This window comes from Cavia porcellus, unplaced genomic scaffold (assembly GCF_034190915.1).
Source record: "Cavia porcellus strain 051 isolate PalLab524CR breed Dunkin Hartley unplaced genomic scaffold, mCavPor4.1 scaffold_5, whole genome shotgun sequence".
Taxonomy (NCBI): Eukaryota; Metazoa; Chordata; class Mammalia; order Rodentia; family Caviidae; genus Cavia; species Cavia porcellus.
The window spans coordinates 112248136-112269666 of NW_026947488.1; the positions used below are offsets into that span (position 1 = coordinate 112248136).

Below are 21531 nucleotides of genomic sequence, written 5' to 3' on the forward strand. Positions count from 1 at the left end.
ATACCATTTGGTATACCTCAATCTGTATGTTAACCACTGTGTATTTGGAGTGATATCGCAAATGTAGTGAATTCTATCAACTTGATAAAACTGAAAATTTCTGAAAAAGAAATGCTGAATCTTTGCTTTTTCTCTAGATGCAAAACAATGCACAAGATGTGCAAAGCCTGAATACCCAAACAGAAACAGAGATCACTATATCCCCAAGGTTATGGACTTCCTATTCTTTGAGAATTCCCTAAGGATGGCTCTGATCCACATAGCTCTGAGTTTTTCTGTCCTCCCAGCTTTGACCTTAGCAGTCTTGTTAAAGCACTGAGACACTCCCATTGTGCAGCTCAATAATCTGATTCTCAGTACCACCTGCTAATCTTCCTCCTGTGCTTCCCCTGTGCCCTTTCCTTCATTGGCCATCCAACACAGCCACCTGTAACCTCCAGAAAATCACATTCAGATTTGTGTTCACTGTGGCTGTTTCCACTGTCTTGGTCAAAACCATTACTGTGCTGCTTGCATTTAAAATCACTGGTCCAGGCAGAAGAATGAAGCAGTTTCTGGTAACATGGGCATCAAATTCCATCATCCCCATTTGCTCCCTGATCCAACTCACTCTCTGCATCATCTGGATGGGGACAAATCTACGCTGAATTGACATAGACACAAACTCTGAGCATGGCTACATCATCACCATATGCAGAAAGAGATCCCTCACTGCCTTCTACTGTGTCCTGGGATACCTGGACTCCCTGACCCTGTTCATCTTTATGGTGGATTTCATGGTGAAGAACCTACCTGACCCATTCAATGCAGCCAAGTTCCTGACATTCAGCATGCTGGTGTTCTGCAGTATGTGGGTCACTCTCCACCTCATGTAGCACAGCAACAAGAAGATGATGGAGTCCATGGAGGTCTTCTCCATCTTGGCCTCCAGTGCAGGGCTGCTGGGCTGCATCTTCCTTTTTAAGTGCTGTATTATTCTCCTAAGATCTGAGAACAACTCTTTGTCAGGTTTGAAGACCAGGAAACATTAGGGGAATCAGACATTCTAAATATACTAACTGCATTTACTCTCTACCACACTAAAATTTCAGACTTGAAAATCACCTTCATTATTCACTTTGGTATTCCAAATCAAAATGAAATGTGTTTGTCTTAAAATATATCTTAATTCCTAATGTAATCATTGATTCAAATACACCAAACCCTACTGCCTAAAACTACATATAGCAGTGGTTTTGATGGTGAGTGTATTCCTTTCAAGTTATTAATTCTGAAATAATTTCTACATTTTTTCAACTATACAAATTCTCAATATCTGTACTTTGCAAAGTTTTTTAAAATCATGGTTTGTTTTCTGTTTCTTTTGTCTCTTTTAGCTCTAGTATGTATGTCAGATTTGATATTCTTATTAATATCACCATTTACTATACTTGTCCTCAAATATAATGGTTCCTCAAGTTAAATCTTTTACATAATTTTAGTGTGTGTCCACAAACCTCTTTAAGTCCTCCACCTCCTAAATCTAATTTTAACCTGGCCATCAAAAGTGTCAGATCATCGAGTCCCTCAGGCTGCCTAACAATTATTAAGTTGCATGTTGCCAGAAGAAAAACTGACTTCAGAGACACTCTCAAAATTCAACAAAATACCTAGATTTCTTGCTTCATAATGTCAAGATTATGAAAACCAAATACTAAATAATTTTTGCGGGTCACTACTAAAGGGATGTGGCCATTAGACCAAGACATGATCCTAGATTGGAACTTGGAACATAAAACATATAGAAGACAACACTGTGAAAATCAGTTACATAAGAATGTGGATTTTGTGTTAGATAATAGCGTAGGAAAGTGACAGATTTCCCAACTCTGGTAATTACTGCACAAAAATGATCTTTTATTATGAAATGCATACACCAGGTTGTTTTTTGAGAGGGGGCCCTAGTAGATGGTAGTAATATTCACATGATACTCTCAGAAGGCAAAACCAATTAATGGTACACATATGAGAATATAGAACCGTAAAGAAAAAGGGAAAAGTGAGTATTGGATAAATCTGACTCATGGATTGGTGAGTATCTGAGTTTGTATCTGAGTTTCTTCTTTAGAAATCTTACAGAATTCATAATTTCATTCAGAAATGTTATCAATAAATGTAAAGAGGAAATAAACCAGGCTTGATGGTGGTTGCCTGTAATCACGGCATCCAGGAGGCCGAGGCAGGTAGAACCTATGTTTGAGGAGAGCGAGGTACATAGGGAATTGCAGGCCAGCCTGGTCTACAGAGTGAGACCCTTGTCTAAAATGCCAAAAGGGGCTGTGGAGGAAACAAAAAGAACTAAGTATATAAACAGTCTAGCAACAAACTGAAATGAAATGCAGAGTCATTTAGATGCTAAACCACTTTCAAGGTTAGGAAGAACTGTAAAAGATGCCATTTCTCCCTACACAGAATCTAAGTCAGTATAGATGCAATCAGTAGCCACATTCCTCAGTATCCTTTCCAGGGCACCCATGCATCTGAAGTTGCCCAGACCATGGATCCCAGACTGGAGGGGTGCAGTTGAAAAGGAGCAAAGCACTCACATGTGAAGCTGTTGAGACTTTCAAGCTCCCAACGCCAAGGACCCTAAACCCTCCCAGCAGCAGTCGTGTGTGCCCAGTATCAGAGCTGAGGCTCCATGGTGAAGGAGGACAGGCTGTGTCTAGCAATCTCTGTGACAAGGGCATGGCTGACAAGGAGAGGAGAGGCCCAGTGTGAGAAAAAAGTGGGGAGCAGGCAGCCATGGGGAAGACTGTTCTCAGGTCCCTTCCGCCTTTCCCTCTGTGCTCACCAAAGCCTCATGTGTCAGGAATTCTATTTCCTTGTGCACCCTTACTCAGCCTTCCAAGTGAAATGGAAGTTATGTGAGACCAGGGAACTTGGTCTCTTTCATTCAATTCTTAGCCACAACACATAAAACAGTGATTACGGAATGACTCGACAATATTTATTAAATGAATAATTCTGGCACACACACACACACACACACACACACACACACTGCACCTGGAGAATCATAGGAGAAAGTCACAATTTATACCTGGGCACAAGACTGAGAAACAGAATTAGGAATGAGGCTATTTTACTGCTGTGTACTGCTGATTCTTCCCTACATATTTATGTATTGCCCAGGGCATCTCCTCCAAAACAATCTCAATGTAAAACATAATTGGATGCTTCCCTACTGGATCCAGGAAAAAAGTTGTTGAGATGTCTAAATGATCCATTTTTGAAAGCAATTAAGAAGACTAAAAATGCACACACATACAGAGCCCTAAAAGCCTCCATCTTGTTCTAACAGACTGGGTGAATGAGGACTGATACAAAGTTTAGGGATTATTTCCATCATGCTATCTGATCAATCTTGGGTAGGTATGGCCAATTTCCACAATATCAACCACTAAGCCTCTGAATTCAACCCCGTTCCAGGCCCACCATGCTGACCACATTTACTGCACATTAACCCAGAAAACCTGGTATCTGCCTACAGGGTGGTCCCAACCCACCCTTGGCTATGCCTCAGTCCATGCTCCCTGCCCAACACCCAGAACTATTCCTGCCCACACCTCAGTTCCTGCCTGCTAACTGTTCCCTACTCTGTCAACCACTTCCCACAAATCCATTGCTGGCCTGGCCCTTGTGCTCTTCTCCCTGGTTACCCAGCGAAGGACTCTTCTTAAACTCCCAAAGTTTTTGGGAATTTCTCGTCCCCTGAGAATGCATGCTCAACCTGGAAGTGTAAGTGTATATCCTGTCATGGTGCTGCAAACATAGGTACGCATATATTGCTATGGCATGATGCTTTCAATTATTCTGGGAAAATGCACCGAAGTGGAATAGCTGGATTGAGTGGGATCTCTTGTCCTACTTTTTTGATGAATCTCCACACTACTTGTATCAGTCTATACTCCCACCAACAGTGGAGAAGGGTTCCTTTTTCCCCACAGCCCTCCAGCATTTGTTATTAGTTGATTTCTTATGGCAGCCATTCTTTCTGGAATGAGATGGGATTTTAATGTACTTTTAATTTGCATTTCCTGAGTGCCCAGTGATGATGAATATGTTTTCATGTATTTATTTGCCATTTGTATTACTTCATCTGGGCAGTGATTGTATATCTCTGATACCCATTTTTGGATTGGGTCTTTGAATATGGTAGCTTGATGTTTCTACATTCTTTATGTTCTATTTAGAAGTCCTTTGTCTGAGGGACTGCTGGCTAAAATTGTTTTCCACTCTGAGGATTTTCTTTTCACTTTGCTGGTGATTTTCTTGAAGTTTGAAATCTTTAATGAGATCCCAGTTGTTGATTCTTTGAAGTACTTCTTGTGCAGTTTGTGTTTTGCTCATGAACACTTTGCCTAATTCTATGTCTTCAGGGTTTCTACCTACCTTGTCATCCAGATTCTATTGTAATGTTTAATTTTTTATAGATTTTGACTTTAATTTAGTACATGGTGACAGACATAGCTCTAATTTTAGTCTTCAGCATGTAGAGAGCCAATTGTTCCAGCACCATTTATTAAGAAGGCTTTCTTCCAGTGAATATGTTTCACACTTTTGTCAAATATAAGGTGGCTGAGATTGTTTGTAGTTGTGTCAGCATCTTCTGTGGTGTTCCATTTATCCTCATGTCTATTTGGGTTTTTTTGTTTATTTGTTTGTTTCTTTGTCAGTGTCATGCTTATGTTATTATAGCAGCTTTGTAGTACAATTTCAGGCTGGGACTGTGATGTCTCCTTCTTTACCTTTATTGCCCAGGACTACCTTTGTTATTTTAGGTTTCTTCTGTTGCCAAATTAATTTAGATATGGTGTTTATAGATCTGTGAACTAGGCTAATTGTACTTTGATTGGGATTGCATTAAATCTGTATAACAGTTTTGGGAGTATGGCCATTTTAACTATGTAGTTCTTCCTATCAAAAAGTAAAGGATAGTTTTCCTATTTCTGGTATTTGCTTCAATATCCCTTTTTAGAGTGCTATCATTTTCATTGTATTGATCCTTTACATCTTTTGATAGTTTGATTCCTAAGTATTTCATCTTTTTGGATGCTTCTGTGAAAGGTGTTGTTTCCATTATATCTTGCTCAGTCAGTTTGTTGTTTGTGTACAGGAATGCTCTTGAGTTTTGAATTGTTATATTCAGCTATGTTGCAGAATTTTCTCATTAGCTGTAATAGTATTTTGATGGAGTTTTGGAGATCTTCTATGTAGCTTAGCATATCATCTGCATATAATGATAATTTGACTTATTAATTTGATATTCTTATTCCTTTTTTTCTCTCTTTTGCCTAATTGCTATGGCTAACATTTTTTGAACCATATTCAATAGGTATGGTCATATTGGAGATCTTTGTCTTTTTCTTGACTTCAGAGTGAGACCTTTCAGTTTTTGTCTATTTAGAATAATGTTGTCTCTTGGTTTGTCATAAGTGGCTTTTAGCTGAATGAGGCGAAGTCAATCTATTCCAATATTCTGTAGGATTTTTCTTATGAATAAGAGTTGCACTTTATCAAAAGCTTTTTCTGCACCTATTGAAATGATCATGTGATTTTTATCTTTGATTCTGTTGATATTGTGTATCACATTTATAGATTTGCATATGTGGAACCAGCTCTGCATTCCTGGGATGAATCCCACTTGGTCATGTTGTTTAACCTTGATGATCTGCTGCATTCTGCTCACTAGTACTGAGAAGTTTTGCAACAATGTTCATTAGGAAGATTTGCTTATAGTTTACATTTTGGTTTAGTCTTTCCTTGGATTTCACATCAGAGTAATACTTGCTTCCACAAATGAGTTAGACATAAATGCTTCCCTTTCCATTTCATCAAAAAATTTTAAGAGTATTTTCATTGAATCTTTTCTACGTTTCTTATAGAATTCAGCTATGGGTCCATTGGGATCTGAGCTTTTCTTTTTTTGGTAAATTTTATTTCCATTTTCAATTTCAGTGCCTGATATTCAGTTATTCAAAATTTTTATGTCTTCTTGAGTCATATTTGGTAACTCATACATTTCTAGGAATCCATTGTTTACCTCTGTGTTTTTCAGCCTGTGCCAATATTTTCAAAGTAAGTATTTATGATCTTCTGAAATTCCACAAGATCTGTATTAATTTCACCCTTTTCATTTGTAATTACTGAATTTGAGTTTTTTCTTTTCTTTTCATGATAAGATTGGCTAGGAGTTTATCAATTTTGTTTATTTATTCAAAGAACCAATTGTTCAGTTCATTAATTCTTTGTGTTGTTTTCTTCATCTCAATTGCATTAATTTCTGCTTTGTTCTTTATAATTCCTCCTATGGATGTGGGGCCTGGGAGATCAACTAACAACAATATGGGTGTCTTCTGCTTTTTGTGTTTGTTTCTTCAGCACTGTCCTGATTGCTGTGGCACCCTCAGGTAGATAAAGCACAGGGTCCACCCAGACCCATGTATAACTGGCCACCTCCTGGACCTGGCATAGCTTCCTCTGTTCTCCACCACAATGATGCTTGCCTGCCTGTGCTACTGGGTTAAGGTTGCTCTGCCGGTTGGACCAGAGGGGGAGTTTCTACTCATTCATATTTAGGCTTAGGAGTGGATTATGGCAGCCACCTGGGTGAAGTCCAGATTGTCACAGCTCAGAAGAATGTCCCCTAGCCTACTTCCCAACTGCTTGCAGTTCACTGGGACTGGATGACTCTTCCCTTATCACACTCTTGGACTTTTATGGTGAAGCCACCTAAGTGTATAATTTGCTGGGATTTCTTCTGAACACTGAAGGATTGTTGGCTCTGTCTGCCTCCTGTAGTTCTGCACGTTTGTGTGCAAAACCACAGTACGGACTCACCTCCCTTACCAACTGCTGACTCTGTCAGTTCCTGGGATACAGTTGCCATCCACTACTCTCAGCACAGTGCACTGCTTGCAGGGGATGTTGTTTGCTTGTTTGGTTTTGGGACTGGGTCTTTTTAAGTCACTAAGGTACCCAAGTTGGGCTCAAGTTCATAATAAGCCTGCCTCAGTGCTAGGATTATAGCATGCACCACCACATTTGGCTCGAAGAAAGAGTCGTAAATAAATGTGAAATCAGCCTTGATGTTGTAACCCTAGTATTGTGGGACCTTGAAGCAGAAGAATCACAAGTTCAAATCTAGCCTGTGAAATTTAGCATGATCTTGTATCAAATACAATAAAAATAATAAGGTATATAAGATATAGCTCAATGCAAAAAGTACCATTCCCTGTACAAAAACAAACAAGCAAACCCACCAACAAACAAACAGAAAAGCCACGAGGGCTCTGTGTGGTTCCAGAAAACAAACACTTTATACAGTCTTGACTAGAGTTCCCAAATAACTATATATTTTGTCTGGAAGGCTTCTTAAATTGATACCGTCTTTGTGGCAAAAAACATTAAAATTAACTACCTCTATAATAGTTCAGAAGCACAAAAGGTTAATGAGGAAAAATAAAGACATTCCTGCATAATAAGTACATTGTAGAAAGTTTAAAGTCACCCTCAAAATACAGAGAATATATAGCTAACTCACAACTCTCATTCAGCTATAATGTTCTCTCTTTCTTACCTGACAGGTTTAGAAATAGATACCAATTTTTTCCACTTAATATGTTAACATAAGTTCTCTGCTGAGTTATAACGTATCTTTGTAAGCATCATTTGAAATTTCAATTGCTACAACATATTATAAATATTCTTTACAAGTTTCGTACTGCTAAACATGTAGTTCATTTTCTTTTTCATTCTATTTTGTGACTTCCAGCATCATTGCCCTGCATAGCTTATATAATAAAGTAATAAAAATGGTTGCAAAAAATTGCTTTCAGCCCCATTAAAATGCTTCCCCTTTCCTCATTTTTGTCATTTTTTTCTTTTCTTCATTTGTTTTTTGTTTTCTAACTTTATAAATTCATGTTTTGTTTACATATATTAGACCATTAGTGAGGGTAGACAATTTTCCTGTTTAAAGGCATCCACATTTATTCACCATTTCATTATTTAACAAAAACTTAAGACAAACTATTTATAAGGGAAACAATGCAAAGTTTAAGTAGTTACAGAAAAATATGACTAAATACTTATTGGTCTCTCACTCATGTTACCTCGTCTGGAGGTAACAATGACTGCTTTAGATTGTTTGTACAACCTCCAAAGATGTGAAATGCAAAAAAAAAAAAAAATAGACCTAATGAAGTGGAGACACATACATGAATGTAGACATACATGTAAAAGCAAGAACATGTAAAAGATTATAGGTATACAAGTAAGACATAGGATAGGTAAAGATGAATGTCCTTGAAAACATCCAAAATGTGAATGCAAGGAAACACACAGATATGAAGAAAAATACAATGTGCTTATAAATATTGCGATCACTCAACCCTGCATGTAAATGTGTTGTATAAGCAGAAATATGTAAATCTAATATTCAAATTGAAGTAAGCACATATGCAGGCATAAGTGTGAGTGCAAAATAAAATACATAAACATGAGCTGCATGTAACAGTGATACAAAAACCCAAGAATGGAGTAAGGATTCCCTATTCAAGTAAACATACAGAGAGAATAAATCTTGCAAGCACAACCATGCATGTAGATATATGATATGGAAACAGAAGCATACATGCAAAGGTCAATGTCTTTCTAATGAATATCTTACCTATCACAAGCTTTTTTGCATTATACTCTCTCTGGACAATTATCAGGCTGGTTCAGGTACACTCTGTACATGACATATTTAAAAACCTGTTCACGAGACAGGCTTCAGTAAGGCTGTTCCACCAACCTGGTGATTTCCCAAAAGACAACACCAAAAGACCTTCCAGTGACAGAGTAGTCAAAAACCAATTATATAAAACACATTGTCATACACACACACACACACACACACACACACACACACACACACAAACACTTCCTAAAATCATCACAAAAACATGCATGTGCATGAAGCCAGATACACACATCCTCATTTTTGGCTAAGTAGCAGGTGGTTGGCCAATAAATGATACAAATCACATTGCAAATGTAATTCATAACATTGTGGTATTACTATCAACTGGAATATAAGATAACCTTGCAACTGTCCTCAGAAAAAACACCCCTTCACTTCCTGGAAGTATATTGAATACAATTATTAGGTTACCAACTGGAATAATAAAAAAAATGCCAACACTAGTCTTTTCAAAATATCCATTTCCATGATGGATTGGACAATATAAAGAGAAATGGGAATTCGTCCACGAGCACATATTTACCTGTTCAACTGGAAATCTTATTCTCTTGGCAAAGGGAACACTCAAAACCACAGCCTTGTTTTACTTCCTAAGGGATTTTCTTTAAGTCAGGATTACAAAACTCACTGCATACAGAATGGAAGTCTGTGGAAAATTAGATGCTGGTTTTATATTTTTCATAATCTTTTATAAAATAAGCGAAAACTTTCACTTCTATACATAAGGCAAAAACAAGTGCTTTATTAGATGCCATGTAAATATTTAAACATTTAGAAAATACATTTTTGGAACCCCAAAGCGTGAGAAGCCGACACTGCCCGAGAGTGGCCGCGTAGGCAGGGGCGCGTGGAGAGCTGCCAGAGCAGAGCGGAGCACAGGCATCTTCCTCAATCCATCCGTGCACTGAAGCGTGTGCAGAGCTGCCAGAGCACAGCAGAGCACAGGCCTCTTCCTCAATCCATCCGTGCACTGAAGCGTGTGCAGAGCTGCCAGAGCACAGCAGAGCACAGGCATCTTCCTCAATCCATCCGTGCACTGAAGCGTGTGCAGAGCTGCCAGAGCACAGCAGAGCACAGGCCTCTTCCTCAATCCATCCATGCACTGAAGCATGTGCAGAGCTGCCAGAGCAGAGCGGAGCACAGGCCTCTTCCTCAATCCATCCATGCACTGAAGCGTGTGCAGAGCTGCCAGAGCAGAGCGGAGCACAGGCATCTTCCTCAATCCATCCATGCACTGAAGCATGTGAAGAGCTGCCAGAGCAGAGCGGAGCACAGGCATCTTCCTCAATCCATCCATGCACTGAAGCATGTGCAGAGCTGCCAGAGCAGAGCAGAGCACAGGCATCTTCCTCAATCTATCCGTGCACTGAAGCGTGTGCAGAGCTGCCAGAGCAGAGCAGAGCACAGGCATCTTCCTCAATCCATCCGTGCACTGAAGCGTGTGCAGAGCTGCCAGAGCAGAGCGGAGCACAGGCATCTTCCTCAATCCATCCATGCACTGAAGCATGTGCAGAGCTGCCAGAGCAGAGCAGAGCACAGGCATCTTCTGTTGGGAGCCGCAGCCCCGAGCCCGGTCGCCTCACTTGGCGGACGTGAGGCCTGTAGTAAAGAGTGAGGCCTGAGGTAGATTACCCCTCCCATCGAATATGTTAGTTTCCTGCTTACCGCGTAAACAACCCGCTCAACAATATAGTCTGCCTGGCAACTGATGATGTTAGCCAATCAGCTTGCCTTGCTTACTTTAACATGATTGGACACTGTACCCGTATATATACCGGTGCCACCCCTGGGCGGAAGTAGAAGCCAGATAGAAGCCCGGAAGTAGAAGCCCAAAAGGAGCCGCGGAGAGCGGACCGGTAGAGGCTTTGGGGCAGGCTGAAGCACAAAAGGAGCCGCGGGGAGCGGACCAAAGGAGGCTTCAGCTGGGAGAACCCAGGGCAGGCTGTACGGAGAAGGAAAATAAAAAGAAAAGGTTGTCCACTACCAGACTGTGTCATGTGTCCTTCCTGCCGGCCGGGAGCGGACATCGACAATCTTCCTCAATCTATCCGTGCACTGAAGCGTGTGCAGAGCTGCCAGAGCAGAGCAGAGCACAGGCCTCTTCCTCAATCCATCCATGCACTGAAGCATGTGCAGAGCTGCCAGAGCAGAGTGGAGCACAGGCATCTTCCTCAATCCATCCATGCACTGAAGCGTGTGCAGAGCTGCCAGAGCAGAGCGGAGCACAGGCATCTTCCTCAATCCATTCGTGCACTGAAGCATGTGCAGAGCTGCCAGAGCAGAGCGGAGCACAGGCATCTTCCTCAATCCATCCATGCACTGAAGCATGTGCAGAGCTGCCAGAGCAGAGCAGAGCACAGGCATCTTCCTCAATCTATCCGTGCACTGAAGCGTGTGCAGAGCTGCCAGAGCAGAGCAGAGCACAGGCCTCTTCCTCAATCCATCCATGCACTGAAGCATGTGCAGAGCTGCCAGAGCAGAGCGGAGCACAGGCCTCTTCCTCAATCCATCCATGCACTGAAGCGTGTGCAGAGCTGCTGCTCTCTGCTATTGTTTCTGGGGCGGTGTACTTAAGGTCATTTTCACAGCATCTCTGCACTCAAATGCTGATTTTCAGACACTATGGAGTTTTCCCTTGGACAGGTGCTCAGACTCAATAACAAGACTCAGGACTCACTGTACCCCCACATCTCTGGTAAGGTGGTCACATGTGCATACTGCCAGAGATTGTCAGACATTCCTTAGCATATTCAACACTGTTGAGGTGTCTGTGAATCTCTTATTGGACCACAGTTTAACAAGGAATGTCAGCCAATACCATATAAAAGTGGGCTACTCAGGATTTGCCCTTGAGATTTTCAACTGAGTCATCTGTAGGTGTCTTTCTACTCTACCCTACCCAAGCACCAAGTGTTCCCTGAATTTTTAGAGGTGATGTAATGGAAATTATCTCTGAATTGGGATGATTTTGGCAGTTCAAAGAATGACTTTAACAAGCTTACATTGATGAGTAAATATTTTTGGCATAAGTTACATGCAGCATAGGTATAACTCATACAAAGTTGCACTATCAAAATTGGCACATCTTTCTTAGGAAGCTACAGTTTACCTATGGATGAATGTTAAATCCAAAATCAGGATCAAAGAAATGTCCCAGAAAATTTATGTTTAATATTGTGTTATCTTATTTTTTTATACCAGGGATTAAATTCATGATCTTACACCTGACAGACAGGCAATATGCCACTGAGAATTTCCCCAGCCCTATTAAGCTTATCATCAACTCTGTGAGTCTCTCCCAATATTGTCAGGCCACAAGGTTGGAAGATTTGTGCAAAAGTCTCAGTACCTGGTGAATACATAGCAAAGAGGTAAACAGTGGACCACTATAAATAGTGGGATCGTCATTCTCAAAATATTATCAAAAATTCAAATCACTATCCAGGGAGAAATACAACAGGAAAATAGTTTTGTATATACCATTTATATTTATTTATAATGAGTCTAAGGTGTACAAACAGAATCATTTATCACATTAATAAATTATGATTAAATCAGATTAAATGAAAATATATATAAATTGTGAATAAAAAAATCACTTTTCTGCAGTTTCAAGTTCTCCCCAAAACTGGCATATGAATTTAGTACCTTGTCATGTTACACTGACATTGTGATGCTACATTGCATATGACCAAACAATTCTAGAAGTTTAAAGGTCACATGAGAGAGGAATTCTGAAACACATCCATAGGAATATAGTGATATGTAAAAGTGAGGCCACTACCCAATTATTCTACTATCACTGTACTAAAGGCAAGGTGTGTTGAGGGAAGAGAAAAGCAATGAAAAACATGACATCCAAGAAGGTAAAATCAACTGCATAACGTAACAAAATTGAAGATAACCAATTAATTTTTGTAATAGAAATAAAGGAACAAAAATACAGACTAAAATTCAAATAGAAAAGGAAATTAATACAAGTGGCAAAAATTGTAATGGTCTTGTGTCAAGAAGTAACTATTCCTTGATTTTTCAAGTGAATTCAGTAGTCTAACATAAATTCTCACTGGGAAAATCATAGACAGATGTATTACAATATTTACGCATTTAGGAAAATAATAATTTTAATTTAAGAAGAATATTTTTCTGTGAGAATGTGCTTTATCTCCAAACCCATACAAATAATTTCCTTCTGGCCTTAACAAAATGATATAGCACTTAGGGACAAAGACGCAGCCCAGCAGCCCTGCACTGGAGGCCAAGACGGAGAAGACCTCCATGGCCACCATCACCTTCTGCTTGCTGCTGTGGTACACATATTGAATCACAAGATACAATGCCTGCTTTGAATTCAGGGAATATTAGTTATGGAACTAAGACAGTTTCCAACTTTTAACCTAATAAGAGTTACTGTCATTCATCATTTCTAACTTATCAATAGGTGTTCAATATATTCTATCATTACTTATTCATTTTAGGTCTATTTTCTAAGACAATTAGTGCACTGAATTATGTTCCACATAGAAAATCTGGTCATGATATAGTTTCTCATCACAATTCTGGGTAGCCTTCAAAAGGGAAAGTAAAGTGTAGAAATCATGATTCCACTATCACTTTGTGACAGTAGTGGGTGCCAAACTTTAGCTCCTCACCTAAAATTGCTCCCCACTTTCCCATTTTTGTAAAATGTTTGAGTAATCAGTGTTAGTATGACCTTAAATGCATATGTGTCTCCAGTGAGTCTTTATATACTATTAAAATTTGGGAAGTCCCTAAACTATGATCTAATATGAAAATACATGTGGTACTGTTGAATTTTTCCTATTTTGTTTTGGATGTTTTATCTTTTTAATATAAATTTCTCAATTTCAAGTAAACATTCATAGATCGATGCCCCACTATTCATAACCACTTATATATGAAATGTTTCTTTACTGCACAAAATACTAATTTCCCCGCAATTATGTTTTGCTTGTTGCAGTTTTTCTCTTTATTCCTAATTGAACTTATTGAAGGATATCAGTTTTTTAAAGGGAATTGACTTTAGTTTTGTTATTTGTTTTCTCAAGATATCCAGATTTATTTTATATTGTTTCTCCACAACAACTTTATTATTATTGAATTTGCTAATTTTACTAGTTTCTGATAAAAATCCTCAAATGTGAAACTCAGCCTTTGTTTATGAGAAGTCAACATATGGCTATAAAGTTAGTTTCACTTTCAACCCAAAGTTTTCATAAGTAATATACTCATTAGACACAAAAAATTTTATTTTCTAATTAAGCACATATCATTGAAGAATGTATTTCTTAAACCAGAAGGAACTAGTTTGGGGTGTATTTATTCTATAAATTAATATGGAGCACATATATCAAATTGCCACACAACCAACTTGATTGTACATAACCAGAGTAACTGTCTTGTACTAAATATCATCAAGTTTATTGTATTTGAAAACTAATTCAGAATTATGATAATCACATTAGAAAACTAAAGCACCCAATTCAGAAAGGTAAATAATGTACAACAGAGAGGTAATTTAACCATATCAACATTTTTAACATAAATTCATTCATTTCCAAAGGGATGCTTGTGGTATTGAAAAATATTGAATATTATTTTACTCTGACATTTCTGCACCATGCACAAAACGTCTTCTGACATTCTTTGTTCTTCAATAATATTGAGCCTCATTTTATGTACTTCACTTACTATGCAATTTGTGAATATTCCATGCTCTTTACTTCTATTAATCAGAATAAGAAATTGTCATATCCCTTACCATTTGATATAACAGAGATGCTACAGGGTCCATGAAAATATTTATTGTACATTGATCAAAAATGTAGGTATGGGGGCTGGGGATTTAGCTCAGCAGCATAAGCGCCTGCCTTGCAAGCAGGCAGTTGTGAGTTCGATCCCTGGTACCAATAAAAAAATGAAAAAGACAAAAAAAAAAATGTAGGTATGATCACTTATTATATCCTATATTCTGTGTAAATTGACACTTATAGCTCAGTGGCACCAACAATTATTCATGTCACTACACATGGGCAACTGAAAGGTATGTCTCATATTACAATACTTTAAATTTCACTACAGGAAAAGATACATGGCCACTAATTTCTTTCAGGATGCTTCCTCTCATTTTAAAAGCTCTTATCTCACCATTATTTTCACTTTCTGAATCAGTACTGAAATTCTTTCTTTATTATTCACACACATTATTATTCAGTGATCCATGCTCCCAAGTACTTTCCAATGGAAAAGCAGACTTCAAAGGCATTATGATGTGTTCTTAATTCATCTGCTCATTGAATCTGCCACAATGCTACCTCTGACTCTGCCTCAAAGTCACTGTACTTGTTTTAGCCTTCCAGGTACTAGGATAATAAGCATGCTTCATTATAAGTGGCTGGGTTCATATTGCTCTGTGTGGATCTAGAAAAATAAAGGTGCCACGTGTGATGTCACATGCCTATATTTACAACTTTACTGGAAGAAATAGAAGGAGGACCACAAGTTTCAGGCCAGCCTTGCAAATTATGGAGAAAGTTTCTAAGAATAATAAAATGCATTTGGCTGAAATAACACCCCAGTGATAGACCATGTGTACAGCCCATCCCAGAGAAGCAAAGGGGAAAGAAAAAAAGTACTCAAATATAGTTCAGGTAAAGAGGTGTATGGATTATCAAGAAGTATTATTACAGAGGGAAATTCCGAAGAAATGGGAGAAAGAATTGTCTTTAATATTCTCTTCAAGATTTTACTCATTTCTTGGATTTATGAGAGGCAGACAACCAATCCAGAAGTTTTACTCTTACTTGTGTCTTTAGCAATCTCATTCCTTGAGCAAGGGGTGTTATCAAAACAGCAGGCAGCCTTTCCCTCCTGAGGTGTTTTCCTAAATCCAGGATTACAGCCCTCACTGCATACAGCGTGGGAAGTCTGAGGACAATCAGATTCAGGTTGGTAACTTCTTTATCTTTTCCTTAGTCTTTCACAAGCAAACTGACAAACTTAATTTTTTTTTCTTTTTTATCGGTACCAGTGATCGAACTCACGACTGCCTTCTTGCAAGGCAGGTGCTAATGCTGCTTAATTTTGTGTTAATGCATATATTCACATATTTGCTTGAATGTCAAATATATTTATTGAAAAAAACTACAAATATTGAAAAAACATGGTTATGTAAATATGATTCATCCCTATTCATCAGAAAAATGACAAATAGGAAATATTTTACATTCAAAAAGTGAGTTGTTGGGGCTCGGGATTTAGCTCAGCATCATAAGCACCTGCCTTGCAAGCAGGAAGTCATGAGTTCAATCCCTGGTACTGGAAAAAAAAGTGAGTTGTTAATGCTTTCAGGTGAAAGCATTCAATATGGAGGGTGCAGCAGAAGATGCACAACAAGGTTTTATTTGTTTGTGTTAATGAAGCAAATGATGTTTAGTGGACACCTACTGCTATAATTCCTGGGGCTCATTCTATCATCTCCTCAGATAATGACAATTGTTGCCCAACTGGAGCATGAAAGGAAAACTCTCCAAAGTTTGCCCCAAATCTCAGGCTTTGAGAAAAATTCCAAAAGTTGAGAATGTCATACTTCACATGTGTTTTAATGTTTTGTGTAAAGTTACTTGTTCTCCAACAGGACTGGTAAACTGCAGATCCTTCAGAAAAGCATGTAGCTGAAAAAGATTTTCTTTATCCTTTGTTTCATAATGGAACATTCACACTGATATCAAACTAAGTAGAGTAAATTAAAATATCACAATGTTCCTAAGAAGTTAGTTTCAGAAGAAATGTCAACCAAACCCATACAAATATATGCTGTGAATGGATGTGAACAATCTCCACTCATTTTTTCCTGATTTCTCCAATGAAATCTATCTGCAAAGTGGGGTTATAAATACCACCAGGGCTGTAGAATGCAATATAAATTTTAGACAAAATATCCAAAGTAGTGTTTAGCACATTTAGGTGCACAAAAACCACATATTCCACTTTCTTTTCTAACAGTGCATGGGGAGAGTTTCTATATTTATTGAAAACTTGGTGTTTTCTTCAGAACCAATGAAATGATCTTGATTCATTTCCAGGTCAAAATTTATCTGTAGGATCCTTTGGGTTTTCTAGAAAAGATTTGTGTTTATTGGTTTTGAGCACTTGTGGAAAGCCCTATAATTTGACTTTGATAACAGGGCCTGCATCACAATAAAAATCACATTACTTGCCAGGGAAAGAACAGCATATTGTCCCCAGTTCCTGTGGGTTGTGTTTGAGCTTCTTGCAAAAGCATCTCCTGGAGGGCATGGGCTACCGCATACACTGCATTGTATGTTTTGAAACTCCCATAGCTCATGGCTGGGTTAAAATGATTCACAGGCAGCCATGCCAGAGAGGCCTTGGGTACACAGTTCTTCAGCAAACAGTCAAAGACAGGCAGGACACACGAGCATTTGATACCATTTTTACAAATGCTACACATACTCCATTCCTGTCTCCTTTCTCATCTGAGAGAAATTGAAAACCATTCTGGTCTTCTGCAATGACCAGTCCTCAGGTCCACCTGAAATGAAGCATCAAGGAAACCACATCAAGGGCCAGAGATGCATCATTTGGGCCCACCTGATAGAGAGATAGAAACTGGCCATTTTCACTGAAATCAGTTGTATAAATGCCAATAGTAAGCTTACTGGAAAAGAAAACTTGAAGTTATGTGGAGAGACTTGATGTAAAGCACAATCTCACATGCATTATGAAACAGCTGAAATACAGAAGGAAATACAGATAGAAAGCAAACTGTAGAAGTAAAAACTCATTATTCTCATCTTTTTAATCATCTGATTTCATAAGAATTTGTTTTAGAAAGTAACTGAGCAGATGTGAGTTCAAGAAATCATTAATTACTTGTACTGGTTTTCTGATGCATTTAAAGAAAACATGGATAATTTACAAATCTCAGTGTGTTGTACTTTGAGACTAGGCAATATGTGTGACACACTAACCCAATTTCTCATTTGCCTTCCTTAGGAACTGAACTTCATATTATCAACTAGTGTGAAATGACTATATCCTTTCCTAAATATCCTTCCTCACCTGTGGAAATTTGTACAGTTCCAGAAATTCTCCAGTTTGGAAGAAATTGCACATGGTGATCCTGTCAGCAGTGATATTGACTTAGTCTCTGTCCCACATCTATAGTTAGGTGTCCCATTTTGTCCTGTGTGCAAAATGAGTAAACTGTCTAATAACATCCAGTAACTATAAAGTAAGTTATGGTATTCATATGCCAGAGATGTGTTCAATGCACGATTGTATTTCACTCCAGAACAGTATCACTGATAAGTTGGATGTGGTGTCTCTCCCTCTTTCATATCCTAAGGAACTAAACCTGAAAGTGATGGTTTTAGGGTTTTCCTTAGTTACTTTTTACTCATTGCTGAGACAAAATACCTGAAGCCCAAATTTGGGAAAGGAAAGGTTTATTTCTTACAGTTTTTGGAGCTTTCAGTCCATACGCAGTTGGCTCCAAGGCAGGCTGGCATGGCAGGACCACATTTCATGGCGGCTTCAAACAGCAAACAGGAACCAGCAAAGAGCAAGACACACCTTCTTCCTGCCATTACATCACATCTTGGCTCCACCCCTACGTGGGTGGAGCACTGACACCATCAATCCAAGCAGGAGACAGTGAACAAATCACAGATGCACAATGCAAACTCACGAGGCCTGGGGACCTGAAAGTTGACCAGTATTAAAGTAGATTATCTTTGTTGATTTATCATGGAAGATGGAAGTTGTTTTCTTTCAAGCCTTGAAAACCTTCACTCCAAAGATTTCTTGACTTAATAGTTTCTGTCGTGATTCTGAGCGGTTAACCTCTATAGGTGATCTGTTTCTTTTCTCTAACAGCTTTTAACATTCTGTTCTTTTGCTGATTTTCTGGGATCTTAATTAATATATGTCTGTGTGTAGATTTACTTTGGTTGTGGCTAGCGGGAGTTTTATATGCCTCACTTATTTGCTACATCATTTTCCCATGATTGGGAAAATTTCTGCTATTGCTCCTGTAAATAGACTTTTTATGTTATTTTTATTGACCCCTGTTTTTTTGCTGACAACTATTCTTCTTCAATTATGTTTCCTTATGTAGGCTTGAAGCTATTTAATTTTTATTACATGGTTCCCTGTTATTTTTGTAACTTTCCCTTTTGTGACTGCTAGCTGCAACTTGTCTTCAAAGTCTGAATGTTTCACATTCTTTCAAGCAATTTTTTCAGTTTTCAATGGAGTTTTTAATTTCCAAAATAGCTCTTTGTATCTGTTTGATGCATTCTAAGTCTTTCTTATACTGTGCATTCAAGGTTTCCCTTTTTTCCCCCATGCTCCTCTGTTTTGTAATTTATGTCTTCTTCAGAGATGCTTATCAATTCTTTTATTATGTTTTTCACTTCTTCTTTTATCTAAGATAATATTTCTGTTATAATTTGTTTTCTAGCTTCATGTAATTGTTTCTTTACTTCAATTGCCACCACTTCAGAAACTTCAGGTGTGCAACTCTCCACATCTTCTGTGATAACATCTCCTGGACTTGCTCTGCATGGTGTGGAGGCAAGAGATTACATTTTGCTTCTTCATCTTGACTTGTTCCAGGGTTCTTCTGGATAAGTGGGTTGTAGGGTCCCAAGCACTTCCTACATTCCCTACAATCTGTCAAAAGAATGATTGTTTGGTTCTCTGGACCAGTGCTGACAATGGGTATCCAATGGTGGCCACTAGGTGTGCTGGTGTGGGACTGGCTCCTGCTTTTCCCAACCTGCAGTGCCTACTGACAGAAGGAAGCATCACAGGTAGCAACAGGTGTGTATGTGACAGCAGGGCTAGAACTACCTCCTGAATCTAGGAGAAAGTTCTGATTTTTAAAAATCTGAATATTTATTTGTAAGTTATCATTTTGGAGAGTTTCTCTAGTTAACGTTTATTGTAGACTTCTATCTCTATGAATAGTTTTTAAGAAATTTTTATTTTCATTTTGCTGTTTGAATATTAGGCAATGAGATATCTAAATCTATTATTTTAATATTTTGTGTGTGTTTATGTTGCTGACAATAATAAAAATTTGTGGATTTATGCATATGTTTAGCTGCTTCTTGGGGCATTGCAATGTGAAGTGAATTTAGAGTCTTTATTCGGTCTTTCTTCCCAAAGAAGTATTTAGTGTCTGCTTCAGTCACATCAACTGACATGATGTTGTTTGTCTTTATTTCCTTTTCCATGACTTTAAGTTAATCTGACAGTATCTAATTATTTTCCTTCAGAAACCAGTAACCCAAATTTTATACTTCCAAAAATAACTTAAAAGAAAAAAAATGAAATAGTTGTATAAACCCTTTAGTGTATCCTTCAAAATTACTAAATACAAACTACCAGAAAGACTAAAGAGAAGAATTTAAACTATTAGGAAAAACTAAATTATCCATAAATAATAAAGATTGCAAGGGGAAACAATGAAAGTATATGAAGATTTTCATCTATCATTGCAGACTCAATCAAGCACATTTTTCAATGTTGTCTTGTAACAACCAGTCCCTTAAACTTGCATAATTCTAAGAAAATTCTACAACTGTGTTTCTTACTTATGTCTTAAGGACTTGACTCCAGAAATAATATTTTAAAAGGCAAAAATAATGATTTAGAAGCAAAAATATAACAGTATAGTGTCATATTTCAATAGAGATTTTAGCATTTTTAGATTTTTGTATTTTTAGACATTAGATCCATTAGATCCATATAGATACAATAACACTATTGTTATGAGATCAATGGAAACCTCTTACTCTTTGAACAAATTGTAGATTATTGATATATGCAGATGATGATCATTATCTAAACAGACAGATAGGTAAAGGATAGATAAATGATGATAAATGGAAAGATAAAGATAGATATTTATCCTGAGAAATCACATTTTTTATTGTGCATATGTTCCTGTATGTATAAAAGTTAAGATATCTCTATTGACAATGGAGAAAATCTATAAACATTAATTAAGTTTGTTCCTAATGAGCATGTAAGATCTTGATTTTAACCTGTTGTGAAAATGTCCAAAATAGAGAACTATTTTGTTCAGCCACAGAAATTCCTATTCAATGAGGCACTACATGAACAATCAAACTTGAAATCACTTGTTCATTTCCACTTACACAGACACAAATCCAATCTTCCTGCCAAAGTTTAGTAAAGATTGAGATAATGTATAAATCAACAGTAATTCTGATGAATAGTTTTAAATGGAAAAGGCAAACCAGTGACTAGAATGCAGTAACTTCGAGCTCCATACATAGATATTGAGGGAATAAAAAGGATGAGAAAATATGTTTCCTCTGAGATAAAGTGTAGAAGCATTATGTTTCTTGGCAAAGAAATGAAAGGGAAGAATATTGCATAAGAAAATGAAGTAATTCTGTATTTCCAAACAAGGGAAAAAGATAAAAACGTGTTCAATATAAATCAGTGTTGGTGCAAGAGATTAGAAAGCAAGGGTGTAAAGTCAACATCAACCAAGCCCGTAGAAATATTCTCAACAGGTACATTTCTCTGGAGTAGAAAAAAATTAGCATCATTCAAATATTTAATAAAATAAATCAAAATCATAAGCAATTATAAAGAAAATTATGTGAGAAAGATAAAATGAGCAAATTTATGTACCAACATACAGTGAGCCTGAATGTACT

The 21531-nt window shown here is 37.8% G+C and overlaps 1 long non-coding RNA gene across 4 annotated transcripts in view; it reads right to left on the reverse strand.

Moving 5' to 3' along the window:
- The window catches only part of LOC134476169 (uncharacterized), a 106590-nt gene that overhangs the window by 27184 nt on the left and 57875 nt on the right, over positions 1-21531 (reverse strand). For all 4 annotated transcript variants that reach the window (XR_010047741.1, XR_010047742.1, XR_010047740.1 and 1 more), the window contains one exon: positions 789-987. This is a non-coding gene — a long non-coding RNA (uncharacterized LOC134476169). The remainder of the gene's footprint in view (positions 1-788; positions 988-21531) is intronic.